Source organism: Macrotis lagotis, chromosome X (genome assembly GCF_037893015.1).
Source record: "Macrotis lagotis isolate mMagLag1 chromosome X, bilby.v1.9.chrom.fasta, whole genome shotgun sequence".
Taxonomy (NCBI): domain Eukaryota; kingdom Metazoa; phylum Chordata; class Mammalia; order Peramelemorphia; family Peramelidae; genus Macrotis; species Macrotis lagotis.
In genome coordinates, this window is record NC_133666.1 from 592,642,617 (window position 1) to 592,667,417 (window position 24,801).

The 24,801-nt window shown below is 36.9% G+C and overlaps 1 long non-coding RNA gene across 2 annotated transcripts in view; it reads left to right on the forward strand.

The window, feature by feature from the left end:
• The window catches only part of LOC141503172 (uncharacterized), a 137,792-nt gene that overhangs the window by 25,328 nt on the left and 87,663 nt on the right, over positions 1 to 24,801 (forward strand). For both annotated transcript variants that reach the window (XR_012472777.1, XR_012472778.1), the window contains exon 5: positions 18,294 to 18,369. This is a non-coding gene — a long non-coding RNA (uncharacterized LOC141503172). The remainder of the gene's footprint in view (positions 1 to 18,293; positions 18,370 to 24,801) is intronic.

Sequence of the window (24,801 nt, forward strand, 5' to 3'; positions counted from 1 at the left end):
CTACTTATGCGGACTTTAATCAATAGTGAGGTAAACTAGCCTACAATCACCCAAAGGATGGTAAGTAAAATGGTGAAGGGTCTGGAAACTGTTATTTGGGGAATAGGTTAAAGAACTTAAAGATGTTAGTGTGTGAAAAAGAAACCAGGGGGAGGGAAGGAGGTGCTTAGGTTGAGGGGGCAAGATAGTTGTCTTTAAGTATTTGAAAAGCTATCATGTGGAAGGAGAAAGACATTCAGTCTAACTTCAAAGGGCAGAACTAAAACCAATGGGATGGCAGAGTTGGTCCTGTATAAGGAAGGCTCATTAATCCTTTGACAATTGAAACTATTTGAAAGTGAAAAAGGTTGCTATGTGAATTAGTGACCTCCTTAACCTTTGAAAGTGTCCAAGGCAGAATAACCACTTCTCAGGGGTGTTGTAGAAGGGATTCCTGCATTGGATAAATGACTATCTATGGACTAGATGACCTCTACTCCCTTCCAACTTCAAGATATTGTGGGTCTATGATTCTATGCCAGACAACACAGGGGAAAAGAATTCAGAGAGTTTCTGATACCTCCTACTGAGTTTCTTGGGCTTTGGAGAGGAACTCAGTCTAGAGTTTCTTCTATTTGTGCTTCTGTTCTCCATCTTCCTTATAAGCAGCTGACCTCAGTTATGCCAATTATCTTAGACTTTCTAAGACCTTCAGAAAGGAAAGGGAAGAGTTGGGGAAGCAGTATGAAGAGAAAGTAGATTCTTGTTAATTGAAATAAGTAAAACAAAGCTTTAAAAATATAGTATTTTTAGGGGGCAGCTAGGTGGCACAATGGATAAAGCACCGGCCCTGGAGTCAGGAGTACCTGGGTTCAAATCCGGTCTCAGACACTTAATAATTACCTAGCTGTGTGGCCTTGGGCAAGCCACTTAACCCCATTTGCCTTGCAAAAACCTAAAAAAATATATGGTATTTTTAGTACAAATTTCAAAAAGTAAATGGGGGAGAAGCAGAATTGGTTGTCCCCACAAAAAAGCACTTGTAGCTTAAAAGGAGACAGACAATCCTCTAAAACACATTTGTCCATACACACGATATAGCTATACAAACACACCACATCCCCACACAAATACACATAAAGTATCAAATGCCACACACAAAAAATGCACAGTTATGTAGTATACACAAATGCACACCATGTATTCTCTCACCAGCACACACAGTCCCGGCCCATATACTTGAGCATACATCACAGTCAGTAGCCCAAGGGAAAAGAAAAAGAAGCTTTTTGAATGAGTGCCAAGGTTGATTTAATTAGATGTATTGAATCCATTAACTTTTGAATGATGTGTCTGCTGAGAAATACAACGAGTAAGTTATGAAGGAGGTGAGGGGGTACCGATCACACCAGTATACCAGAAGAGGCAATAGAATCAACAAGATTGACCTACTTTTATCAGATCTGAAGGAGTTGTGTTTGAGCCCAGTTCCTGGGAAGATATGAAGCTGTCTCCTCCTTTATTCTCAACAGCAATGTTTGAGGTTGCCTGAACGTGCATATGCTTTCTATCTCTTTTCCACTAGGATCATCTAAATGAGAGCCCTTGCTCTACAGAAAACTCCTGGGGGTGGGGGGTGGGATGGAGCTAATAGTCAAATTTATACATATGCAGTTACTCGGCTCTTTATATGAGCACACAGCAGCTACACTTTAGTGTAATGAGCTAGAGGCCAAACAGCTGTTTATTTTTCTTTCTCTTGTCCTTTAGTAACAACATTAAAAAATTCCAGTTTCAGGAAGGTACAGCTCCCAAATCTAATGTGTCATTTACCTAAGTGGAGGGTAGTACCAGGGAAGAACAAAGGAATCAGCAGCAGATGCCCTTGATTTTGAACCTTGGTTCTGCTATTTACTAACTATGTAATTTGGGGAAAGGCACAGTGCCTCCCTAAGATTTGGTTTCTTCATCTATGTAGGGGTAAATATAATGTATAATGAATATATAGTAGGAGTAAAAATACTTTTTTCTACATAACTTATAGGATTGTTGTGGGAAAAGATGGTGTTGTGGAAAAAGCTCAAAGTATTTGGAACCAAAGGACCTGGATTCCAATCCTAAAATTGCTTCTTGTTGCTGCCTTTGTGGATTTGAGTGAATCATTTGACCTCTTTCAACTTCCTCATCTATAAACTGAGTGGGTTGGACTAGATAACCTCGAAATTTGGCTCCAAATCTTTGACCCTATGAATCTTCTATAAATCTTAAAGAGCTGCTACATAAATATGAATTTTTCAAGTCTTCCTATTCATCCTAATGAACTGATTTTTTTGCTTTCTCTCTCCATGCAGACAATACTCTCTGACCTCTCTCCCAGAGCAAGGCCAGATACATCTTCCCCTCAGAGTTCTAGAGGTATCCCATGAGGGGTCAAAGTGACTCCTCTAATATCAGATCAAACCCCCCATTCCAGTGTATTTTCTGCACTATTAGCTGCCAGTGATTAACTCTTCAGTCTCATTTAAACAATAAATGCCAGTTAGCTTTTACAAAGTGATATTTTACTTCAAATATCTAATATGAAAAGAAGTACCAATATTTCTCCTAACATTTGGGAGAAATTTTTGAAAGAGTGGGATTAAGAGCTAAAGTAGTTTCTAGATAGCCTTGATCTTACCAGGTTAACATACATTTGCAATGTCATTGCTACAAGAGCCTTGATACTTTGGATGGGTATTAGGCTATCTCCAGTCATCTTGACTTTTGTCTTGCCATTGGACTCTGATGACTCTGGGGGGATGAGTGATGCAGATTACTTTGCACAGCACCTCCTCACTTAAATCTAATTCACTTGCAAATCAAGTGCCCTCCAAATGTCATTGGTCCTCTTTAAGAACAAAGGATAAATAATAACAATAATCTGGACTGGGTCCTAAAGGTAAAGTCTTGATTCTCAAAGCTTCAGAGTTGTACCACCTGCAAAAAATGGTATAGGCTTTACTCTTAGACTTCCTAGTGGCTCACTCTCCTGTCTTTTCAAAATTCATGAGGTCTCAACCTCCGATCTCCTTCATCCTAGGAACCTAAAAAAATGCTAAGACCAAAAATCAAGGAAAAACTAGCCTCCAAAAAGTAAGTTTTGAAGTTCAAGCCACATATTGGTCTTATCTGGGAAGAACCAAAGCCTCTCTTTTACTTTTTTTTTTTTGCATTATCACCAAAATGATTCTAGACTGGAAGAAATTCAACTAGGAGAAAGGACTATCTTTACTATTGTCTTTTAAATGCAATCCTAATTCCAACCACCAACCAGAGAGACTCCTCCATCTACCAGGTGATTAGCAGCCTAAAACTAATTTTAGAACATCTACTTATGTTTCAAAGTTCAAATGGGAATATCATCAGTCCTGTACTTTGTATATACTCATAAGGATTGGGCTTCCTGGCCAGTCCATCATTATATTCACCTTGAGGTGGCTCAGGATGAGAGGGCACTAGGCCCCTGTTTCATTTGAATGAATGAGAGGAAGTATATTGCAGAGTGTTTCTCTTGGAGTTATGAAGGTCTAGGTTCAAACCTCATCTCTGACACCTTTTGGCTATGAGACTAGAGACCAATCACTTAATCTCTAGGTGCCACAGGAAACTCACTAAGGTCAAAAATTATAAATTGCCTCTTTGTATTGGTGGAAGTTCCATACTGAGAATTACATAATACTGATGAAATCACAAGTTCAGATTAAAAAAATTACACACATATGCTATGTTCAGGAATTCAGAGAAGGAAATCAAATTGAACTATAATGGCCAAAGTATCATGGCTTTTATTTTGTCCCTAAAGGGTGGGGGAAATTGAATAGAAAGGAAAGCAGTGGGAAGGATATTCCATGGGAAAGGATTGGAAGACACAAGGACTCATAAGCAGAAAAATTCGTATGGCAGAGGGAAAATGTATGCCCCTGAAGAACAGGACTTTAGCTTTTTCTGAACTAACCATTTTTGTTTCATGGACCTCTGTAGTGAGCATTTGGACCTCTTCTCAGGAAAAATATTTCAAATCCATCAACTACAATATGACTAGAACGAAATTCAATTATATTGAAATGAAGTTATCAAAATATTTTTTAAAAAGTTCACAGATCTGGCATTCTTACATATATGACTAGCTCATTCAATTAAATCTTGCAAGAGAAGATGAAGGCACAAAAAAATACTGATGAAGACATCAATTCAATTTGATTGAATTCTGTACTAAGTACTGGGTATACTAAAAAGAAAAAGAGAGACAATCTTTCCCTTCAAACAACTAACAATCCAATGAAAAGTGGGTGGGAGACAACATGCAAAAGGAAACTGAAAAGCAAGGGATGGATAGGGAAGAGACAGCAGTCAGCAAGGGGTACACAGAATGGAACATTTTATAGAAGCCAAGAAGAGATATTGATGGGAAATGGAATAAACAATAGATCATAGAACTGCAGCATATAGCAGGAAAAAGATAGAATGACTTTTGAGCTATAACCCATCTTGCTGGGGCATTTATATTATTGATACTTTCCTGTTCTTGACAGTGAGAGATCTGAAGACCTGGGACAGACCAATGCACCTCTGTCCTTTTGTCAGATGTTACATGAGAATGGGTCTCCTTCAGTTGTTCAGTTGGAGGCTCAGAACTCATCATCAGAATTACCTGAGGATCAAGAATAGGGAGAGAGCATGGGAAATATGCCTTGGGAATGTGATTTCATTTGATAGATTTTTTTGCAGTTAGTCGGTTGATGTTAATCTGATATCATATCTCCTCTTTTAAATAAACTGTTGCTATTCTTAATATGACATGAAACTTAAAGTGAAAGATTCAGTTGAGTGGTAGCTTAGAGCAGTATTTTGAGTAGTTCTGAACCCTAGCCAGGTAGATTATTAGAATGGCATTTTGGTACCCTATTAATAATAATAATAGTGATATTTATATATCCCTTTAAGATTTTAAAATTGCTTTATATACAGTCTCATTTGATCTATATTACCCTGAGAGGATGGGTTCCTGTTAACACTTCTGATTTACAGATGACATTAGGTACCTCCAAAATCCTTTATTAGTTACAAATAGAAAAAATGGAGTATATTGTGGACTTTCCAGCTCACAAAGAACTGTAGTCTCTACTGAGATTCTCTTTGCTTGTGGGCTAAGAAGTGCATGCTTTATTGTCCCCATTTCAAAGATGAAGAAAGTGGGACTCCAGTTTAGGACTGCTGATGGTGAGTTCAGGGCTGTTCCCCACTATTCCACATAGACCACATCCAGGAAACCTCTGGCTACTTAGAACTGAGGTTAAGGTTGGGGAGAAGGTTTGACCCAGTGTTGTTTGTTTGTTTGCTTGTTTCTTTCCCTCTGCCTTTTTTAATCTTGTAAAAATGTTAAAGGATGATGAATTGATGTGGACATTCCATCTTTAACTGCTATTGTATGGCCCACAGCACTTAGCAGAGTGCTGGGGCACAGTAGGTGTGATCTGTGAAGATTCAAAGTAGTAATTTTCAACATCAGTCATCAAAGCCAGTGCAAGTCATTCTTTCCTCTTGGGAAAAAGGTGATTTACAATTTTTCTTTTTCTTTCTTTCTTTTTTTTTTTAATGTCAAACTAAGGCATAACAGGCTCTGTTGCCTCTGCCAAATCAATCCTCTTCCTTGTGATTTCCTTTCAGAAAAGCATCTGAGCTTTCTGAATGGGGTGAGGAAAACTGAGGGTCTTTTGTTATAAAACAGCAGAAGCAGTAATGGTCCCTCCATTGTGTTCATCCTGCCTAAAGATTGGGGTTGGGAGGAGGAAGGAAGATGGTGGTAGTGGGAAGAAGGGGGGGAGGGGGATAAGAGAATATGACTTTTCTCTAACTCCTTTCTGGCAAGAGCTTGTTTTAAAAGAGCTTGACTGGTGGAAAGAGACTTGGACTAGGAGTTGGGCAATTGAATTCAGAACTGTAATTAGGCAACTGGATGGCATAATAGGCAGTGTGGTTGTATCAGTAGTCAGGAAGACCTGTATTCAGACGTCTTGGGAATTTAGTCTGCTCATCTGCAAAATAATAATAATAGCACCTATCCCCCAGGGTTATTATGAGCATAGAGTACTGGGTCTGGAATTAGGGAGACCTGCATAGAGCTGACTTCAGACATTTACTAGATGTTTGGTGTCGAGTCAATCATTTAGCCCTGTTTGCCTCAGTTTCCTCATCTGTAAAGTAGGAATAATACCATCACTTATCTCCCAGAATTGTTGTAAGTACCAAAGAAGAATAGCTGTAAAGTATTTAGCATAGTGTCAAGCACATAAGTTCTACATAAATGTTAGTTATTTTAATATCTAAAATCACTTTGCAACTTAAAGCATTAAATAAATAAATAATAGCTTCCATTAGCTATTGTTACTTGAGTTTGAATCTTGTCTCATATGCTTATGTACTGTGTGACCTTGGGCTAGTCATTTAAACTCTCTTAGTCTCATTTTTCCTAGCCATAGCTCTTACTTTATTGGATAGTAAAGAACAAATGTGTGTGTGTGTATATATATATTTATATATATATATATGTATATATATAATATATAATATATATGCATCTACTGATACGCATAAACATGTGTTTTGTACATGTATATATGCACATATATATGTACAAATACATGTATATGTCTATCCATATGTATATATGTATATATATAATGTTTTGCAAATAAATGTGAGCTTATGATTAATAAGAAATTCTGCCACCTGGGCCAAATTCAGTTTTCTTGGGGAAAGACAGGGTCTTGGTATAAGGCTGACTCTATGTGTAGCTGAACTAGATTGTTGAAATAAAGACTGAGGGAAGACATCAGAAGGCACTAGTTCAAAGGGAGCAGAAGTTGGGCAGTGATAATTGGGGTACAGAGGACAAGTTAGTGACCTAGGGGTGCATAGGAGATAGCAACAAGAATCTGAACAGAATGGAATGGATTGTAAAGAGCAACAGGTAGTTCTAGTGATGGTGGTAATTAAAAGTGGTAGAGGAGAGCATGATCTTATATGACAATGAAATGTGGGAGGAGTCAAACTTAGAGAATATGCCAAAAGACATGGTATCTTGAGGAGAAGACTGGAATAGCAAACATCAGAATATGATAGGAATGAGAGAGGAATAGCCCTGGGATGAGAGTTTGCTACTAATTGAAGGAGCTTCTAGAAAGCACAGTAGAAGGGAAGGAAAGTGAATGATAAGAACTAAGGAAGAGTCCTATAGAGTTATTATGATGGACCCTAAGGGGTGACGGTCGTAGTGAACCTATCTGCTTTTGATATTGATGCCCTTATTGATCCATCTCTGGTCTCAGTTATCCCAACTAAAATGCGGCCACAGGCCTGGTGGAATACCTGGAGCTATTCTCCTGGCACCAGAGGGAGGGAGATATAATGCCATGGGACTCTGAGAGGCTTAAGTTGGTTCAGTACTCTTGGGTGTCAGAGAAAGATCTATAACTTCTGGACATGGTGTTAAGTCCTAGACACCCTGTGCATATGAATTTTACTTGGTTTTAATCTTGGTCCCATCATTGAATGGTCCTGACTTTGGGCAAATTTTAGAATCACTATATCAGTCCTTTTTTCCCAAATCATTAACAGCCTGAACTATATCATAAGTTTGGTCTGAGAGAAGCATCATGGTTTAATGGAAAGAGAATTGGACCCTGAGTTAGGATTCCAACCTGGGTTGGAATCTTGTTGGTAGTAACCTAACAGAGTCACTCATAGAAAGTAACTGAGCTTAAATAATCCATTCTATCCCATACTGTTAAAGGAGGGGTTCTAAAAATAACCTGTCCAAGGTCACTGTGTGACCTGGCCATAGAACAGAGCTAGGAGTAAAATCTAGCTTTGGATGCTAAGGATGTGACTTTTTCCTGCTCCCCAAAGTAGGGAAAGGATCTATACCTTAGACAATTCCCTAATCTCTCAGAGGGCTAAGGGTCCGGTGTGGACAAGTCAGTTGGCCTGAGCCCTGAAATTTGGCTCAGGATAGACTTAAACATAGTCACTATACTATGTGCTTGGAGAACACAGAGTCTTTTAGAAATGGTCTGGCTACTTTTTAATGCTCATGAAACAATCCTCCTGACCCAACCACTAATATTTTGGAAACAGTCTAGGAATAGAATTTGAGTTTCAGGATGTGCATTTGTGAGCTCATGCTTGCATGGGTGGGTGAGCAGGTTGTTTCAACAACAGCCACTTATTTATTTTGTGCTGGGGGTGAGTGGGCTCCAGTTGCTGAGCATGAGGACCCTTGCCATATGGTCGGAATGCTCTGACTTTCAACTCTAAGGGAAAGATGGCTGGTCGTTCTGAGAAAACACTGGAGAGCAAACAGTACACCCACTGTCCCCTCACAGGGAGGCTGAGAGTGGAGTGGGGGTGCAGGCTAAGCTTTATAACAGACGTCAGCCTTTGTGGCTGCCTTTTGGAATTGCAACAGAGAAACTTGGACATTCAGTGCCCAGTTTCTTTGGGCTCATAGAACTTGAAGCTGGATTTCATTCCATTTTTGTTGTTATGGGTGTTTACTGGTCTGACAGATGACGTTGATCTTTTCCCTCACACTCCAGGGGTTCTAAGCAATGACTAAAATGGCATGTTAATGAAAAACTAACATTTCTACTGAGCTCTTCACCCAACAGCCATATGAACCAGGTAGGATAGATATTATCATCACTTCTATTTTACAGGGGAAAGAAACAAGAGAAAATTTTCAGAACTTGCCCAGAGGTTGAGCACTAGGGAAATGTCTGAGCTGGGATTGGACTTGTTATCTTGATGTCTGTCACATGGAATTTTTTTTTAATCTATCACTTCCTTGCCTTTCAGACTAAAGATAGTGACCATCACATTTGTCCCATGTTAGTTTTTTTGTCTTTTTATCCTCAGACTAAGCACTTGGGTTGATTGATTAGACAATAGAGGAGTAGAATTATCACACAGCTCAGTATCACTCAGCTTTGGACATATCATGGATCAAATATGTCTCTAGAGAAATAATTAGATATGGTGGTAGAGGGTTGAGGAGGGAGATTAGATATTATTTTCTTTAGTCCTAATAAAAGATGTTAGATGGTAATTCTTAAAATATCCAGTTCATCTGCATTACAGATGCAGTTCTGGGCAGCTGAGGTGCTACTTTTTTTTTATATGATGCACTTAATAATATTGCTGTCTAGACTGTAACACTCCATCTAATCTGCAAAAAGAACATGACATCTTGCTAAATATTTTGATAAAATATAAATCTACTAGTCTAACAACTATCATAAGAAAGAGTTTAGTCTGTCAAGACTTGTTCTTGATGTAACCTTGCTAGGGCTTTGGAATAAATTTTTATTTGTCTAGATTTATACATTTATTATTATATTTATATATATGTATATATATTTATTATATATCACCTGTATGTAAGATACCTTGATTCCAGGACAAAAGTGCCCCTGTCCTCAAGTAGCTTGTTTTCTAAAGGGCAAACAACTCACTAATGACATTTTTATTAACATGTTCTAGAATTTGGCTGGGAACCAAGGTTAAAAGTATTGCCTTCTATTTTTCAATTCCATTCTTTTTTCCTACTTTGAAATTCACTTTTGTCTGGAAAATATAATACATTTCCTATTTTTTCATGATCTTAGAAAAATGCCATCTCAACTTTGATATACTTTTGATTATCTTGACATAATCATCTAGGCTTGGCAAATAACTTTTTAAGGATCTGAGTGTTTACTTTCTATCTTCCTACTTACCTTTGATGTCAAATCTCTACTAGTCATTCTTTTTTCTTTTGCACATGAGGGAAATAGAGAAAATAGAAGCAAAATAAAAGTCATCACCATCTCATTCATCCAGAACATCAGGTCAGCCTCATTCTCCTCTTTTTTCTTTAAATAGCATTAAATAAAAATCAGTTTCTTTCCCCTTAGTTCAATCCAATTCATTCCAGGCTTCAGCATTCCTTTTATTATTTTTACAGGACCCTGTCATATTTTTGTTTTCATCGTCCTTTACCTGCTCTTGCTTCCATCTTTTGTACACATCTTTAAAATATTAAAATTGATCAATATGTCCTTAGTCTCCTAGGTTAATGCCCCCTTTCCTTCCATTTGAAATTACATCTGTTTCTGTGTATAGAACTCTTAAGTGAGAGAATGTCTTATTCCTCCTGGGCTGACCTGCCTATTGGTTTTTATTCCTCTGCAGTCTTTGAAATATGCATCCCCTACCCTAGAGTGCTAGTCAGTCTGTTCCTGGTTTTCCTCTCCTTACCAATTTCAAGATGAAATAGTTACTTCCCTCTGCTACCACCATTTCCACCCTGACAATCAATTCTTTTGGTTGGTTAGACAGATCCTTAATAGAATTCTCTTGATTAGTTTCTCTGGTTTTTGAAGGATGAAATTATCATTTTGAAGGTCAGACATTATTTACTTGGGGGAAAGAAAGATAGACAAAGAGGAGAAAGAGAGAGATATAACACCAAGACACAACAGAGACAGAGAATAGAAATTCAGTTAAGTCCCCTTTCACTATGACATATATATATATATATATATATATATATATATATGCATATACATAAGTATAAATGTCAGATTCACATCCAGTTTCCTGAACTTCTCACCTTTTAAATCTTTCTGTGCTCATATGAGATCTCTTTATTTGACTCCTGATCTTCATCCAAATACCTTCCATTGTATTTTGAGAATGCCTCATACAAGTAGATTTTCTTAATATATATATATATATATATGTATATGTATATATATAGTGCATACTCTGCCATTCAAACTCCTACCTTTGACCTCTTCTGTTCCTTTCAGATAATCACTTCCAGAGGCAGTTTCTAGTCATGAGTCCTATTCCACCAAATCTCAGCAGTACCTATGAGGACAAATTTTCCTCCCATTTGCCATGCACTCTGATCAACTCTGGGTAAACAATGAAAGATAAAATAGCACAATTCCTGTTTTCAAGAAGCATAAATACTATTAAAGGAGACGATATACAAAAAAAAATACACAAGCAACATATGTGGTATATATCTAAAGCTTTAGATCTATATATAGCAAAAGTAGAGGCAACTTCAATGGGAAGGCATTGGCAGGGAGGTAGGGAAACATGGGAAAAGGATTTCATCTGAAGTCAGAATTTCAGCTATCTCCAAGGAAGTCAGTTAAACCAGATTGAGATGAAGAAGTGAATTACAGACACAGGCTAATAGTGCAAAGTTGGGGAGCTGGGATGTGAAATGTAAGGAACCTCAAGAAACCTGGTGTTACAATGTAGATCAGCCCAAACTTAAAAGCTTTAGAGAGTTTTATGAGGATCTCTAAGTTCACTTCATTGATTATTCATACTTTGTATAGTTGTGCATATGGAACTGAAATCATGACTTTACTGTTAGTCTTTTTTAATTGTTGTTGCTGGACATCTTGACTGCTATTCTTTTTTTTTTTTTTAAGGTTTTTGCAAGGCAAATGGGATTAAGTGGCTTGCCCAAGGCCACACAGCTAGGTAATTAAGTGTCTGAGACCGGATTTGAACCCAGGTATTCCTGACTCCAAGGCCAGTGCTTTATACACTACGCCACCTAGCCGCCCCTCAACTGCTATTCTTGACAGCCTCTGGGCAGTTTTATCCAAACTGCTACCTCTGATGAACGTCCAGCTCTCTCCTTTCCAGAAAAAGTCTTTTATCACTTAACCAGACCTAAGTATTCCAGGGGCATTTTTTTCCCCCTTTTTCATTGTGTCAAGGAGAACAAACTTGGATATTAAAAAAAAAAGTCTAAATGCTCCAGAAAAAAGAAACAAAAAACAACAGAAACAATGAAACAAAAAGCACTAGGTATCCTTTGTCTTTCAATGTTCATTGTTTAGATTCATTGTTAAAAAAGCATTGCTATTAACCTCAGTACTACAATCCTGTTTTTACCCAATATCAGGATTTAGATAATTTGCATGTTGTTTTGCATTCATTTTCATTCTGTCATTCCATATGCAAAAATAAAACAGAACTAATTAGTCTACTCTACACCAATAGGATGCAGACCCAGTATTCAGGGTGGGACACATATGGGCCACAGAGCAGAGTAAAAATCCAATCCGAAGTCATATCCTAGATTAAGAGAGCCTGCAACACTGAAAGAGACAAACCCCGCCAAGGAAACAGGGACCCAAGGGATCTTAGCGAGAAGAGAGTTTGACCACATGCTAGGATTTTTCCAAAGTATGTATTTAATATAAAAAGAATGGTTTTATTTTTAAAAATATGTGGGCAATTATGTCTTTCTCTCTATCTCTATGTTCACAGACCAGAAATTATCCATGCAAATGGACACAATTCCTTCCAAAGATAATCTGTCAACAAACATTACTTGAGTACTTGCTGTATTCTAAGACACTGCTCGAAGTTTTGGGCATACAAAGGCAAAAGTGAAATAATCCTTACCCTCATGGATCTTACAGTCTAATGAAGGAAACATATATGTACAAGAGTATTCATACTGAATACAGGCATACTTCAGAAATTTTAAGGATTCTGTTCCAGACCACAGCAATAAAGTGGATATTGCAATAAAGCAAGTCATATGAATTTTTTGGTTTCTCAGTGCATATAAAAGTCATATTTATACTATAGTGCAGGGTATTAAGTATGGGTACAAACTTTAATTAAAAATATGTTATTACTAAAATTGTTAGTTTTCATCTGAGCTTTCAGTGAAACATTTTTTTTGCTGCTCAAGATGGTGTTTGCTGAAAGTTGGGTGGTTGCAGCAATTTCTTTTTTGAACATGCATAAAATCTTAATATTAAGAAGATTAAATCGTTTCTGTTGCTATACACATTTCAAATCTAGTACTAGATATTTAGCATTCTCAGATTGTAGCCTGAGACCTTCTTTTTTAAAAAAATTATTTGTTTTCATCCACATGCATATGTATATTTTTAAGTTACAAAATTTCCTTCCATCCTCCCTTCCCACCCGCCTCCCCTCAGTGGTGAACAGGCAGGTTAGAATTGTATATACATATTCTGATAAACATATTTATAGATTAGTAATTTTTGGTATAAAGAATTAGGATTAAGGGAAAGATATATATATATATAATTTGTATAGAGTTCATCAGATTCTGAAGGGTTGTTGCTGTGTGTGTGTGTGTGTGTGTGTGTGTGTATGTGTGTGTGCTTTGTTTTGTTTTTCTTTCTCTGGATGGGGATAATCTAGTCCATAGCCAGTCTAGTACAGGTGTGCTAGCTTTCTGGACTGCTGAAAGGGGTTGTGGCAATTTTTTACAATAACACTGAATTTTACCTCATCAGTTGGCTCTTTCACTTGAATACTTACTTAGTGACCATTGTAGCCCTATTTTAATATTGTGCTTAAGGAAGTAGGGAGCTTGAGGTGAGAGGGTGAGAAAGGAAAGCTAGGGAGGAGGAATAGTCCAAATGCATATATTGATTAAATTCTCTGTTTTATATAAGTGCAGTTTGTAGGACCTGAAACAATTATAAAAATAACATCAAAGACTATTGACTATAGATTACCATAACAGATATAATAAAAATAGAAAACTTGAAATATTACAAAAATTACCAAAATGTGACACTGAGACACAATGTGAGCATATGCTCTTGGAAAAATGATCTCGGGGCGGCTAGGTGGCATAGTGGATAAAGAACCAGCCTTGGAGTCAGGAGTACCTGGGTTCAAATCTGGTCTCAGACACTTAATAATTACCTAGCTGTGTGGCCTTGGGCAAGCCACTTAACCCCATTTGCCTTGCAAAAACTAAAAAAAAAAAAAAAAAAAAGAAAAAAAAAAAAAGAAAAATGATCTCAACAGATTCACACAGGGTTGCCACAAACCTTCGACTTATTGAAAGCAAAACAAAATGCAGTATCTGTGAAGTGGAATTAAATGTAATAAAATGAGGTATGCCTGTATACAAAATTAATGCAGGGTAACCTGGGGAGGGAATATTCTTTGAACTGAGGTTGAAGTGAATAAGAGATTCCAGAACATAATGGTGTGAAGGGAATTACATTTCAAGCATGAGGAACAGACATTACAAAGGCATGGGGACTGGAGATGGAGTATCATGTTTAAGGAACAAATGGACCAATAGGGCTGAATTAATGTGTGAAGGGGCATAATATCTAAGTAGATTGTCAAGGAAGGATACAGTTAGGTTGTGAAGAGTTTTGATTTCCAAATAGGAGAGGTTATCTTTGATCACAGAGGTAATAGGTATTCACTTGAGTTTATTAAGTTGGGGATTAGATGTGGTTAGATTTGTGTTTTAGGAAAATCAGCTTTGTAGAGAATGGAATGGAAATGGGGAGAGATGAAAATCAATCAGAAGCCCACTGCAATTTTTTAGAGAGGTGATAAGAACTTGAATTAGGGTGATGGCTATTTAAGTGGAGAGAATGGGACATATACAAGAAATATTGTAGAATGAGAAATGTAAAGATTTGTTAACTGGTTGGATATGTAGAGAGAGAGAGCACATGAAGGATGGTACTAAGGTGGTGAACCTGTATGACAAGAAGGTTAGTGGTATCCTTGACAGTATTAGAAAATTGAGAAAATGACAATGAATTCTATTTGAATATTTCGACTTTGGGATGCCTAATGTAATCCCATTCAATATGTCTAACAAGTTGTGGTGAAGAGGACCTGATGCATAGCAACAAATTTAGATCTATCTATCTATCATCTATCTATCTATCTATCTATCTATCTATCTATCTATCTATCTATCTATCATCTATCTTCCTTTCTATGTGTATGTATGCATATGTTTCTATGTATAAACATATGCAAATATATATATGAATACACACATATAAATATATGATTTTTATTTATTTTGTTTTAAATTTATAGAATAAACAAACATTTATATAATAAACAATTTATATAATAAACAAGCATAATATAAGTGATGATTGTACATGAAACTGCAAATCTATTATAATGTACCTTACTATTCCTTTTAAATATATAACATTACCATGTAAATTCCTTTTTTCTCCTCCCCCACCCTGGAGAAAGCTACAGACACAAATATACATATATATGTAAATACATATATATGTAAATATATATATATATATATATATATATATGAAATCTTTCTATACATACTTCTATTTATCAACTTTTTCTCTGGAACTGGATATATTGATCTAGGAGTATATTATAAGAGATGATTATTAATTCATGAAACCTGATGAGGTCACCAAGGAGAGGGATATCATAGCAGGAGCCTTAAATGACATTCATAATTAGTGAGTGTGACTTGGAAGATGAATCAGCCAGGAAAGAAAATGGAGTGTTCAGGTGAGGAGGAAGAGACCTAGAAGAGACATATATCCCTGAATCCCAGGGAGGGAGAGAATCCAAGAGAAAAGGATGCTATCACCTTGAGAAACTAGACATATTCAATCATGGCTGCCATTGATCTAATCTTTTGCATCTCTTCTTTGTCAGGAAGTGAAGGGAGCTGGGGAAACTGCCTATAAAACTTTGGCCAATAGCAGAAGCCCTATCTCAGTGTTTTAAAATTATCCAAATAACTGGAAGATTTTTTAAAAAATTGAATTCTCCTTCAAAGGATAAAGATTTGTCTCACACCAGAGTCCTATCCTTACCTTCTCGCACTTCCTTCCCTTTTCCCATAAGTATAGTTCCTTGAGTCCAGGGTCTCATCCTCTTTATGAGGGCAGGGAATGTGTCATTTTCATTTAGTTTCCATAATTCCTAGAATTATGCCTTGTACATTGTTGACCTCAATAAATGTTTATATTGAATTGATTTCCCAAGAATTAAGTTTTCATTTCTCTCTTTTTTTAAATTACTTTCTCCTCTCCCATATCTGCATCTCTTCACAGGGTGGTAAAGAAAGGAGAAAAAAACATTTAGCAATTTATCAAGGACTCAGGGAAGAGAAGAGAATCAATCAGGTTCATTGTTATTCGTAGTTTATACTCGCTGTTCCCTAAATGGACTTGGCAATGAGATCAAGGACCTTCTCTGGGCACAATTGTATATCTCTCTCAGCACCTAGCAAAGTACATAGTAGGTCATAAGCTCTTAGGATCATAGATTTAGAAGAGGAAGGAATCTAAGAGGTCATTTAGTTTAACATGCTGTTTTAATGATAAGTAAGCTTACCACCAAAAGGGTTATATCTTGCCCAAGGGCACATAGAAAGTCAAGTCAACAGTTATTTATTAAGCACATAAAATAGGGACTCTGCTAAGCATTGGAGATACTAAGAAAAGCAAGTTTCAGATATTTAATAAAAGTTTAATTGAATGGAAAAATGGAATTGAGTTGATCAAGGACCTAACAATTTCACACAAAAGATGGCTAAATTTTAATCCAAAATCCTAGGTACAAGTCCCAACTTTGCCAATCATGTGATCTTGTTCAAGACTCTTAACTTGATGCATTAACCTCCCAATGTGACACTATTGTGGTATTTAGAATGGTCTTGGAGTCAGGATACCTGTTTTCAAATCTTACCTGTGACACTTATTAGCCCAGATAAATCACTTGACCTTTCTGAGTTTCATTTTTCTCATCTACAAAATAGGACTAATATATGTATATTCTATCTCACAGGGCTATCTGGAGCAGAGGGATTTTTAAACTTTAAACTACTATATAGATGTGAGATATCTATATTTTCCCCAGTACTAGGGAATATGCATAAAGGCTTAAATGTTTTTCTTTCTTTTTTGGGGGGGGGAGCAATGAGGTTAAGTGATTTGGCCAAGGTCACACAGCTACTGTGTCAAGTGTCTGAGGTCACATTTGAATTCAAATCCTCCTGACTCCAGGGCAGTTCTGTATCCACTGGCCCACCTAGGGCCCCCTTAAATATCTTTTCAATGCTAAATGAACCTCTCAGGTCTCAGTTTCCTTGACTGTAAAAATGGATATGTTAATATCAATAGTACTTTATTCATATAGTAGTAATGAATATCACAATGCATGTATAATACTTTGTAATAACAAAACATTATATCAATATAGTTGTGCACCTCATTTCCTTTACCATGGAGGCCTCCAAAGTGTAGAAGAATCCTGCCAAATTTTCTCTTTACTCCCAATTCCCCTACTAATTCCTCTATATGATTGTAATATTTCTATTTCTTTTTCTTTTGCAAGGCAAAAGGGGTTAAGTGGCTTGCCCAAGGCCACACAGCTAGGTAATTATTAAGTGTCTGAGACCGAATTTGAACCCAGGTATTCCCGACTCCAGGGCCCGTGCTTTATCCACTACACCACCTAGCCGCCCCAATAGGATATTAATTCTTGAAGGAAGAATCAGAAGGCCTCTGTTCTGTATTTGCTTTATACTGGGAACTTTATAGGATTAGGTTTAGAGCTGAAAGGGAATTTAGAGGTCATTTAGATCAATGATCTCATTTTACAGATGAGGAAACTGAGGTTGAAAGAAGTTAAATGATTTATACAGGGTCACTGCTAATAAGTGTTTGAGGCAGGATCTGAATTCAATTCTTTTTTTTTTTATGATTTTTTTTTTTTGCAAGGCATTGGGGTTAAGTGGCTTGCCCAAGGCCACACAGCTAGGTAATTATTAAGTGTCTGAGACTAGATTTGAACCCAGCTACTCCTGATTCCAGGGCCGGTGTCATCTAGGTGCCCCTATATTTCTATTTCTTTACAAAGTGGAGTACTGAAGAGAAGGGTGTTTGAAGAAGGAAGCCTGCGCATAAGAGTCCTTACTTGTCACTTGTGTGAGAAAATGACTTTCCCTCTTTGAACCTGCTTCAGTATCTATAACATGAGGAGATCGAATAAAGCAATTCTAAATCCCTCAGAACCTATGGATTTCAGTTAATTGGGAATTCTGAGTGTTTAGGGTGTAATTCAGCAGAGTTTCCCTGAAAAGCTTTTCTGTAAACTGCATCACTCAATTTGTTTTGGAAAAATCATTTGTCTAAACTGTTCCTACAGCAAACCAAATTCTTGTGGCTCTTGCTCACCCTTTTTATATCACCAGTTGTGACTATCGGTCATTTCCTGTCTCCATTGGCCATATAATCACATTAGTTTGACTAGAAGGGCAATGTGGCCAAAACATCTTCCTTAGCCTGGTAGGAGGACAGGGAAGGTAGGGTGGGGGTGGGGGAGAGGAGAAGGAACAGATCAGACAATGGATTCTTTGAATGTGTTCCATCTTCACCCTACCCTCTTCCCTTTAGAGACAGCAGAAACACCATGGAGAAGAAGCCTGGGACATCACTGCTCTGTGACTTCATCCTCTGTTAGGTTGCTTAGGTAAGACTACATCACAAGGCTATATTAAAACAGATATTTTTGATAAATTGCTCTTAAAAAGAATAAAAGAAAGCTTTATTGATGCCTTTTGTTTTTTTTTAAAATACTGCAGTTGCTTTCCAATTTACTCCTCTCAATCTCTGAATCCTACCTTCTAATATAACAAAGAAGGGCAAGAAAGCAAAAATCTTCACTACACATAGGAGCTTTTGCTAAGCATAGTATGTGTTAGTTGACTTATGATAGCTACATTAACTAGATTGAAAACATTAGTCATTGATCTGAAGAGTTTAAAGAAACCTTTGGTGACATTAATTTCACTCATTATTTTACAAAGTAGGAAATTGAGGCTCAATGAGGAAAAATGACTTGCCCAAGTTCTCAAAGTTAGTGTTAAAATGATCTCTAGTAACTTGACTGCTGTAGGGATTCTTAAGTGTCTTTATTTAAATATGTTTGTGTATATCACATATCACTTTGTTCATCTGATGAAGCCTATGAACCTCATCTCAGAATAATTTTCTTAAGGGCAAAAAAATGTGATTATAAAGGAAACCAATTATATTGAAATATGGTTACACATACATAAATATAAAAACATGTATATATACATACCCACAACACACACACACACACACATATATATATACATATATACATACATACATATAAATATGAATATAAAATAAGCTTATGGAGTCCATCTTAAGAAACTCTGCACTGTAAATCGAATGTTATTTCATTGCAGTTTAAGGGAGCAAACAATTTCTGGTTCAGATGAGAAAGATATATTTCCTACCTTTTTTGTGACTTAGTAAGTTTTGGAAAATGCCTTGCTTTTTAAGTAACCAGGCAGTTCAATTGTTAAGAACATTTTCTTGGAATCAGAAAGGCTTGAGTTCAACTGCATCTCAGTTATTTATAACCTGTGTAGTTCTGGGGATGTCAGCCAGCCCTACCAATTTCAGTTTCTTTATACATAAAGTGGGAATAATAACAAGACCTATTTCATGGGATTATTGAGTGGATCAAGTGAGATTATATATTCAGCACTTTTCAGAACTTAAAGTGTTAAGTAAATGCTAACTAATTTTAGCTAGTATTATGATGAAGTAATTGATTTAAAATTAGAGGGGCAGCTAGGTGGTGCAGTAGATAGAGCACCAGCACTAGAGTCAGGAGTACCTGAGTTCAAATCCAGCCTCAGACACTTAATAATTACCTAGCTGTGTGGTCTTGGGCAAGCCACTTAACCCCATTGCCTTGCAAAAAAAAAATAAATAAAATTAGAAGGGACCTTTGAGATCATTCTACCCACTTTTTTACTTGTAAATGAACCAAAGCCCAGGGAAAGTAATTGACTTATCCCATGTCATGCATGTGGAAAAGTCAGGATTTGAATCTGTATTATTTAGATTTCAAACCTAGCTCTCTTTCTGTTCTATGCTATGCTGAATATGAAAGTGACCATACTATACCATATATTTTTTTTTGTAAGGCAATGGGGTTAAGTGACTTTCCCAAGGTCACACAGCTAGGTAATTATTAAATGTCTGAGACAGGATTTTATACTATATCATAGGCAAATGTGCAGACAGATCCATAGTCACTCTTATTCTTGGTCTTTTTAAATGTAGATTTAAGATTATTTTTAAAAGTTCACTGTCTTATAGACGCAGATTTGCATGGACTTAAATTCAGGAAGATGATAACAATGCAGTTGAGGTCAGAACTAGGAGCAATGGGCAGAAATTTCAAGAGTTCAGATTTTATTTCATATAAGGAAAATCTTTCTAATTTCTAATTATTAGAACTGTTTGAAAATGGAATGGACTAGATATCCTATCCCTGGACGTATTCAGTCTCTGCTCAAATGGATATTTGCATGGAATATTGTAGTGAGGATTTCTTCTTCAGATATAATTTCTTGATCTATATTAATTGTGATCAGTTCCATTTAAATTCAGCAAACATTTATTAAGTACCTACTGTTTGTAAGGCATGATGATGATGCTTGTCCTTGGTTCTTGAAGAAGACCATACCATGAGGGAGGTGTTACCATGACAAATAGGTGAAATAGATTTGAGTGAAGGGGTGCTGTGCTAAGTCATCATCAGCCTCACTTTTTCCTCCAAGAGTCATTTGGATTCAGTGGCCAAGTATGAGTCAGGATGCCTGGAAATGGCTTTTGGATATGACATAATCAGGGTTAAGTGACTTGTCCAAGGTCACACAGTTATTAAGTGTCTTAGGGCAGATTTGAACTCAGTTCTTCCTGACTCTAGGACTGGTGCTCTATCTACTGCTTCACCTAGGTGCAAGACATAATGCTAGGTGCTAATATTATGAAGACAAAATTGTTAGTCCTTGCCTTCAAGGTTTCCCTTTCAATTCTGAGATTATAGAATAATCTGGAATCAAAACAGTCAACTAAAAGAGGTTTTACTTATTTATTTATTTGTTTGCTTGTTTGTTTATTTGTTTATTTATTAATTGCAAGGCAATGGGGTTAAGTGGCTTGCTCAAGGTCACATAGCTAGGTAATTATTAAGTGTCTGTGGTTATATCTGAACTCAGGTCTTCCTGACTCCGTGAAATTAATTGAGGGCACTGGAGTTTCACAGCTAGGTCCAGATCGAAGCAGCATAAAAGATATCTCACTGATATCTCTAACTCTTCAGAAGCTTAATGTTCTGAAAGTGGGAAGGGGAACTGATTACCAAGATAATGATGTGGACACAGCAAGAGGAAGATGTGAGTCAAAAGTATTATTAAAAAAGTGAGAAGCTCAAAGCATAAAGAGAAGTCCCAAAAAGAAACTCTGTATCACCAAGTTAGTTCCAGACTCAGAGTTGGAGATTAAGTCTTGGAAGAAAAAGGAGCAATGTTGAGAGACAATTGATTTGGATAAAGCTTTCCTTGAAAGACTTTGATCTCCCACTCCTTTGGTTCTTAAAGTGACTCAATTAGTATAAAATCTAATAAAATTAAACTTTGGTTAGAAATTGAGACATAATACAGAGGCAGATTCTGGTTCAATGTAAGGAAATACATCCAGAAGTGATCTGGGTCACCTTAGGAGGGAGTGATTGTTCCCTCCAGAAAGGTTTTCTGGCAAAGGTCAGATGAACACCTTTCAGGGATGGTGTAAAGGGGATTCTTGTCATGTTGAACTAGATAACCTCTGTGGTCTTTTCCAACTCTGAAAGACTGATTCTGCAGTGTGAAGTTTAGGGCTAAGAAAGAACAGGATTTTTCCAGCTGGCTGTATAATGTGCAGAAGGTAACTAAATGTTGAGGTGGGTAGAAACATGGACTCAAAAGTCAGAAAGATCTGAGTTTAAATCCTATCTTAGAGAATAACTAGCTATGCTACCCTGGGCAAATCAAATTAATGTCCCTTGGCCTCAGTTTCCTCATTTGTTAAAAATGAAGACAATAATAGCACCTACTAATAATAACTGCTACTCTGGAATATTGTGAGTTCAAATGAGATAAAATATGTAAGATCTTTTGAAGACCTTAAATTGCAATATAAATGTTAGGGAAAATATCACTTGGTAGGGGAGGGTATTGAGACAGCTGTGGTAAAGGGGAAGACACAACATTTTGAGTCAAAGAGTACAGGTTCAAATCTCAACTCAGCTATTGAATGCTTGCGTTGACCTTGGCCAAGTCATATATCTTCTTTGGATTTCAGTTTCTTCCTTGGTAAAGTAATGAAGTGGGAATAAGTGACTTTTAAGATCTCTTTCAATTCTAAATCTTAATGCTATGAAGGAGAGAGTCCAATGGCAATTCCTGAGCCCAGAAGCTAAAAGACTCATAGAACTAGAAATTAAGAAAATTTGGACTTGTTAACTGCTACTCTTTGTAGCTATTCTGGTTTTTGACTTCCTGTTTTGTACCTGATCTGATGTAGTTTTAACTCTTCTCAATCACTATGTCTTGTAAAATGGCTCTCAAATGACTCTCAAATTTTCCTATTAACTAAGGACATTGTGTTATTTCTGGTGGTATTTGATTTTGTTTAGACTATCAGGACAAGATGGGTGCCAACCAGAAATCTCCCTGAAAGAAGTACCTGGAAGGTAGAGAGTCTATGCCAGGAAATATAGTGACCTAAATTCAGAATTCCTTCTCAAAAAATCACTAGGGCTGGACCATATAATCCAAGTATAGAGAGCACAGAAGAAGTTGGGGGCCATCTGGGCAAATTAGGACCCAGAATTGAGGGAATGGGACTAAACTTTCCCTCTCTCTTAGATTCCCTGTCTTTCTTCAAGATTCAGTTTTGAGTTCACCTTTGATATGAGACTTTTCCTGTTCCCTGTAGGTGTTAGTGCATCACCCCCTCCTCCTAACCTTATCTCCAATTACTTTGTCTTGCATTATCTTTGAACATATTATATCTACCTTGTTCCTTAAGGGCAAGTCTTTCAGTCTTTCCTTTATTTTCTAGCATAGTACCTTCAGGTAGTACCTGCTTAAAAGAAGATTGTTTTATGGAATATAAGATTTCTATTTCTGTTTGGGAGAAGAGGAAACTGAATTTCATAAATATATATGTAGTCACAAGCTACTATAAGTTAGTGCCAAAATAAAAACTTCAGTCTCATTCTTTCCACTGTATCAGACAGGCTCTTTCTGAAAGATGTTTAGTGTCTAAAATGATTCCCTTTGTCATTTTAGAAGTAGTATTACTTTACATTCACATACCATAATTTGTTCAACTCCTTCTCATTTGAATACCGTAGCTCCTATTAGTTTACAACTTTAGAAAAGATAAATTTTGAAAGACTTAAGAATTCTGTTCATACTCAATGTGGCAGTGGCCCTTCTTCCTCTACAGTGGTAAGTTATGGCCACCAACTTGATGTTGAAGAGACCCGCAATTGTCATTGATTTTGGCACTACTTATTCCTGTGTGGGAGTTTTCTAATATGGGAAAGTGGAGATTATTGCTAATGACTAAGGAAACAGCGCCACTCCAATCTGTATCACTCTCACCAACACAGAACATTAATTGATGATGTTGCAAAGAATCAAATTACAATGAATACCATCAACAGAATTTTTGATGCTGAACATCTGATTGGTCACAGATTTGATGATGCAGTTGTAATAAGACATGAAGCATTCATCTTTAATGGCGGTGAATGATGTAGGCAGGCCTAAGGTCTAAGTGAAGTACGAAGGGGAGGGCAAAAATGTTTATCCAGAAGTTTCCTCTATGGTTTTGAGCAAGATGAAAGAAATTGTTGAAGCTTACTTTGGAAAGACTCAGAGTACCAGTCTATATTAATGATCCCCAACAATAACAGACCACCAAAGATGCTAGAACCATTACTGGTCTCAATATACATTGAATTACTGATAAGCCAACTGTAGCTGCTAGTACCTAGGCCTTGGACAGCTGGTCCTGAAAGAAATATGTTGGTTTTTAACTGTGGAGGTGATATTTTTAAAGTTTATATTCTTACCATTGAAGATGGCATCTTTGAGGTCAAATTAGAGCTAGGAACACCCAGTTGGGTGGGTGGGGGGGCTTTGACGAATATATGGCCAAACATTTCATTACTGAGTTCAAGTGGAAGCCACAAAAAGACATCCATGAAAAGAAAAGGGCTGTTTGCCATCAGCTCATAGCTTGTGAACATGCAAAGTATGCACTCTCTTGCAGTACCCTGGCCAGTATTGAGATTGACTTCCTCAATGAAGAATGACTTCTATACATCAATCATCCAAACCTGTTTCAAATAGCTGAATACTAATCTCTTCCATGGCACATTGTACCCTGTAGGAAAGGCCTCAACAAGTGGGTAGTTCCATTTGCATTCCCCAAATCCAAAAGATTTTGCTTGACTTCTTCAATGACAAGGAATTCAACAAGAGTAGCAAACCTTATGAGTTTGTTGCCTGTGGTGCAGCTGCCCAGGCTACCATTTTGTCTGGAGAGAAATCTGAAAATGTTCAGGACTTGCTGCTGTTGGATGTCACTCCTCTTTCCCTTGGAATTGAAACTGCTGGTGGATCTATGACAATTCTGATCAAATGTGATACCACTATCCCTACCACCTTTCAGACAACCAGTCTGATGTGCTTATTCAGGTTTATGAAGTTGAGAAAGCAATCTCAAAGAATAGCAAACTACTTGGCAAGTTTGAGCACACAGAATTTTCTCCAGCACCCTGGGGTATTCCTCAGATTAAAGTTACATTTGACATCTATGGGAATGACATCCTCAATATTTCTGCTGTGGATAAGAGCACAGGCAAAGAGAATAATATTACCATTACTAATGACAAAGGTCAACTAAACAAAAGAGGCATTGAACATATGGTCCAGGAGGCTAAGAAATAATAAAGATGAAGATGGCAAGTAAAGAAACAGGATCTTAGCTTTCAACATGAAGACTACCATAGAAGATA